The sequence below is a fragment of the Chiloscyllium punctatum genome, chromosome 8 (genome assembly GCF_047496795.1).
Source record: "Chiloscyllium punctatum isolate Juve2018m chromosome 8, sChiPun1.3, whole genome shotgun sequence".
Lineage (NCBI taxonomy): Eukaryota > Metazoa > Chordata > Chondrichthyes > Orectolobiformes > Hemiscylliidae > Chiloscyllium > Chiloscyllium punctatum.
Window position 1 is genome coordinate 47,140,921 of NC_092746.1, and position 6,075 is coordinate 47,146,995.

The following is a 6,075-nucleotide window of genomic DNA, read 5'->3' on the forward strand; positions in this document are numbered from 1 at the left end:
TAGTTTACTGTGTGTAAAGCAACTTTGGGACACCCTGAGATAGTGAAAGATCTTAAATACATGCAAATTTCCTAAAGAATGGGATTTTGGCCTTTGTTACTTATGTGGCAATTGACTTTCTTAGCCTGCAATCCTTATTTGCCTGAAGCACAGAGATCTGTTCCAAATTTATTGTTTACTACTTGAACAGTTTCATTTTCAGAGCAGTGATATATTTTGGTAGGAAGTATGAGGTGAGATAATACGAACTACATAAAGTCCCACTATTGAGGGAATGCATCCCTGGTTATACATCCCAAACCGTGAAATCATAGACCATGAACATGGTTTATATTAGGAGTTAACAGAATAGATTCCAGCTTTATCATACTTTACGTAGCTAAAGAACATATGTTGTGTCTGCATGCCAACCATAGTCCAACATATTAGTACCCTCATCTAATTGGCATTGGTTTTATGGTGCTGTAGTTGCATCCCTGTGTCTGAACCAGGAAGCCTGGGATCAAGTATCACTTGCTCCAGATTTGTGTAATAACACATCTGAACAGGTTGATTAGAAAATATCTTTAAATTAATGTTTAGTTTCTTGTGTCTTTCTCCTCATGAGTGTAAGATGAAACTCTTCAACTTCCTGCCACTTTTCAGCAATATTACGTTCTTTCGTACCACATGATTATTTTGGTTAAACATTTATAAAATGCTAGTTGGTCTGCAGCCAAGGATAGTACTTGGAAGAGGGAGCTTGATTATGCAAAACTATCAGAGAAGCTGGGATTGTTTAACTTAAAGAAAAGGTGTGAAAGAGATTTGTTAGAGATGTTCAAGATCATGAATGGGTTCAATGCATAAGTAATAAAAAAATGTTTACTGTGACAGAAGTATCAATGTTCAAGGACACAGATTTAAGGTAATGTACAGTCCTTGAACGTTTTCTCACCTTGCAAAATTCTCCCTGGATCTCTATTTTGAAACTTTCCAATCCTTCAGTACCAAAATGGCTCGAAGTCCCAAATTGCCTATTTGACAGCGATAAATGTTAAATATCCCTCCTTAACATTCTTTACCAGATTGCAGCTTTCAAAACATTTGGACACACCATGTAGCCTCCATCAAATTCTCTCTGAAACAATTCAGCTTGGTGGACTCCACTTGTCTGGTTTCATTCTCATATTTCTGATGATAGCCAAAGTATACCAAGCAGTGGCTTACCTCCTCCTGGATTTTACATATGTGTGGGGTGGGAGGCAGCACACTGAAACCTAATTCCCAAACATAAAATTTGCACTCAACCTGTTCCCTTATCACCCCTGTGCTCCCAGGCTTGCATTGGTTCCTGATCGAGTGATGTTCAATTTTAAATTTCTCATTTTGATGTCTATTCCTTCTATGGCCTTATCCCTCACAATCTCTGAAATCAACTTCAGCCTGACAATCCTGTATTGATTACCACAGGCGCTTGCCTAAGTTTCACCACTCACCATTTGTGACAAGTTATTTAGTTGCCTACATCTGGATATCTCTCTCACTACCTCTTTGATGAAATCTTTGGTCCTCCAACCTAATATAACCTTCTTTGGTCAGTTTGATTGTTTGCTGCATACTGCACCTGTTAAGTACTTTGGAACATTTTATTACAATTTATTTCATTTGAGGTGCTATTTGAATACAACTCACAGTTGCTGGTATTGGCTATGGAGACAGAGGTAACATGAAGAATCTCATTTTTCAACATCATCAAATTCTCCTGATCCCAACAGCAGCAAACACTGAGACAAGACCATAAGACCAAAATAAATAGGATTAGGAAAAGCCATTTGGCCTTTTCAGACTACTCTGCTATGCAATAGGATCATGGCTAATCCAACATTCGTCACATCCACCCTCCTGTAATTTCCCCATAACCCTTGGTTTCCTGACTGACCAATAACTTATCTGTCTCAAATATAGACAAAAGACTCTGCTCCCAAAGCTCTGTGTGGCAAGCTATTCCAAAAGCCCTCAATATTCAGAGGGAAGAAATTCCCCCAAATCTCAATCATAAATTAGCAACCCTTTATTCGGAGACTAAGATTTCTTGAGGGAAGAAATTCCCCCAAATCTCAATCATAAATTAGCAACCCTTTATTCGGAGACTCCCATGAGGGGAAACATTTTCTCAGCATTTACATTTTGCCCTTAAGAATGTTCAATGAGATCATCTCTCATTCTTCTAAACTTCAATATATTTAGCCTTGGTTCATAAAACAATCCCTCCATACCAGGGGTCATCCTTATTATCCTTCTCTGGATGGCCTCAAATGAAATGATGTTGTTCTTTAAATAAGGCGACCTAACTGCTCACAGTACTCCAGATATGTTCCCACAAGCAGTTGTAATAAGACTTCCCTACTTTTCTACTCCAACCACCTTGAAATAAGGAACCACATTCAGTTAACCTTTGTGATTAACTGCTTCAATACTTCATGTTCAAGTATCACAAGATCCTTTGCATTACAGCTTTCTGCTGTTTTTCTGTATTTAACTAATATTCTGTTCTTTTGTTCTCTCTTCCATAATGAACTACTTTGCATTTTCCAACATTATACTTCATCTGCCAATTTTCTTTTCCACTTGCTTAAGCTATTAGTACCTCTCAGTAAATTGCTTCTATCCCTCTCATAACTTGACTTTCCACATAGAGTCATAGAGATATAGAGCACTGAAAAAGCCACTTCAGTCCAACTTGTCCATGCAGATAAGATATCCTATATAAATCTAGTCCCATTTGCCAGCATTTGGCCCACATCCCTCTAAACCCTTCCAATTCATTTATACATCCAAATGTCTTTTAAATGCTGTAATTGTACCAGCCTCCACCACTTCCTCTGGCAGCTCATGCATACACTAACCACTCTCTGCATAAGAAGGTTGCCCCTTCAATCCCTTTTATATCTTTCCCCTCTCAACCTAAACCTATGCCTCTAATTTTGAACTCCCGCACCCCAGGGAAAAGACCTTACTTATTTACCCTATTCATGCCCCTGATGATTTTATAAACCTCTATAAGGTCACCCGTCAGCCTCCAACACTCCAGGGAAAATACTCCCAGCCTATTCAGCCTTTTCCTATAGCTCAAGCCTCTAACCCTGGCAACATCCTTGTAGATCTTTTACGAACCCTTTCAAGTTTCACAAAATCCTTCCGATAAGAGGGAGACCAGAATTACACACAATACCCAAAAGTGGCCTAACCAATGTCTTATTTACCCACAATATGACCCCATAACTCCCATACTCAATGCAGTGACAAATAAAGGCAAGCATACTAAATGCCTTCTTTGCTACCCTATCAACCTGCGACTCAACTTTCAAAGAACTACAACTTTCAAGGAACTATAAACCTGCACTCCAAGGTCTCTTTGTTCAGCAACACTCCCTAGAACTTTATCATTATATGGTTTAGTACTGCCTGCAATTGGCTGCAGGACCTTTGTTTCCTTCCTCTGAGTCATTAATATATATTGTAGACAGTTGCAGTTCCAGCACTGAACCCTATGGAAGCCCACTGGGTCATGGTTTGCCAACCTGAAAAGAATCTTTTATCCCCACTTGCTGCTTTCCTGCCAGTCCTTATCCATGTCAATATATACTATCTCAGACAACTTTTTTTTAATTTCAAAAATATACTTTATTCATAAAATATTTTGATGATCTGTACAATTAGTCATGCCATACATACGTAAGCATTCCATTTCTTGGCATACAGAGACAGAGTAATCATTCATATATACAGGTCTGTACGATTACTATCCACATATTTAGCAGGGCGGGGTCAGCGGAGCCCCCTTACTGTGTCGGACCCCTGTGCTTAGGCAGGCAGACGTTATATGGTGGTCTTTCCCCACCGCGCCTTGGCGGCAGCTGCCCCAATCTTCAGCGCGTCCCTCAACACGTAGTCCTGGACCTTGGAATGTGCCAGTCTGCAACACCCAGTCGGGGTCAACTCCTTCAGCTGGAAGATCAACAGGTTTCAGACCGCCCAGAGAGCGTTCTCTCAGACAACATGGGCTCCTATTAGTTAACATTTTGAGAGATGCGTCATCAAACATTTTTTTTAGATTAGATTACTTACAGTGTGGAAACAGGCCCTTCGGCCCAACAAGTCCACACTGCCCCGCCAAAGCGCAACCCACCTATACCCCTACATCTACTCCTTACCTAACACTACGGGCAATTTAGCATAGCCAATTCACCTGACCTGCACATCTTTGGAGTGTGGGAGGAAACCGGAGCACCCGGAGGAAACCCACGCAGACACGGGGAGAATGTGCAAACTCCACACAGAGAGTCGCCTGAGGCGGGAATTGAACCCAGGAAGTCGAAATGATACTGGTTCTCCCTATCCACTTTGGTTGAGACTTACTTGAATATCTCTAATAAATTAGTCAGACGTGACTTCCTTTGCTATGTTGACCTGCCTTGATTAGATTCTGATTTTCTAAATGTTTTGCTATTACTTCCTTAATAATTAATTCCAAAACTTTTCCAAAAATAAATGTTAAGATCACCAGCCTATAGTTACCCACAGTTTGTCTCCCACTGTTTTTAAATAGGGATGTCACTTTGGCAGTTCTTTAATCCTCTAGTACTTCTCCAGAATCTAAGAATTTTTGAAAAATTGCAACCAACGCATCCACTATCTCGGTAGCTGCCTCTTTTAGGAACCTAGAATGCAAGCCATCCAGATCAAGGGATTTACCTTCCTTGAGTCTTGTTAGTTTATCCAGTCTGACGTCTGTAATGATGATGACGTTACTTAATCTTTCCCTCATATTCTTCTGTATTAACTGGATGTTTCAAGTATCTTCCACTGGAAAGAGATGGACACAGCTCACTTTCTGGTCCCCCATCTTCCAGTAGGAAAAAGCAATAAAATGTGGGATTGTTGGAACTGATCTATATTTTTCTTGTTTACTTTAATACGGAATTCCAATTCAGACCAACACCATCATCTCCATGTTTTACTGACTTAACTAGTTTTTGCTAACTCAACCCATCCTCAACACAGCTCAAACAAAAGTAAAATACTGCAGCTGCTGAAAATCTGAAATAAAAGCAGAAAGCACTGAAGAAACTCAGCAGGTCTAACAACATCTGTGGAGAGAGAAACAGAGTTAATGTTTTGAGTCCGATTGGTCTCTTCTTCAGAACAATCCCAATATTACTCTGAAGAAGAGTCATATTGACCCAAAGATGTCGTATTGACTCCTCAGATGCTGGCAGACCTGCTGAGTTTCACTACCCTGACTCATCTCTCCATTAACATAGTCTACCCCAACTTCTCTCTTAAGCAAAGTGGGCAATGGTGCAAATGTTGGGAAAATGTGGAGAAATATGAAAATCAGCTTCCTAATCAGCAAGATTTATAATTCTGTCCTTAGGGCTAAATACCAAGTTCTGAATCACACTAATGAGCAGAAACTACTTATTTCCTTGCATTTGCATTGCATTATTAGCAAATCCCACCTTATTTCTATGCAGTTCCTGATTCTCTTCTCCCTCCCCAGCAAACCAGATGGCAGCAAATTCTGGCCTGAAATTTCAAATAGTTAGCAGGCAGCTGCTTGCTTTGTCCAACTCGACCTTTATAGCAATGTCTATGCCTTCTCCATGGACACCATTCTCTTGCACCCTGTGCCCATGCACATTAGCATCACCAAATAAACAACTTCTCCAAAGGATTGCAGCTGCTTTTCGACCAACTCAGATATCACTTTAGCCATTTGGGCCTTCTCTTTGGTATACAAGAACAGTGATGACTTGCATGCTTAGGCCAGGTCTCTTTGCATGCAGAGATATACACACACGCACATCTCATGCAGCTATGCCTGATCCATCTTATGGCTTTTAGTTTACGTTATTAGCGCACATTCGATTTTCATTTACTCGGAGACAGCCAACCTTTGTAGTAAGCATTGCTTTAAGGCAACTTGTTAACATTTGGAGCACTGAATAGTGGACGGGATGGACATGGTGCTTATGCCAATGTGCTATTTCAATATCACATGTACAGGAGTTTGCATAATAAACATGCTGC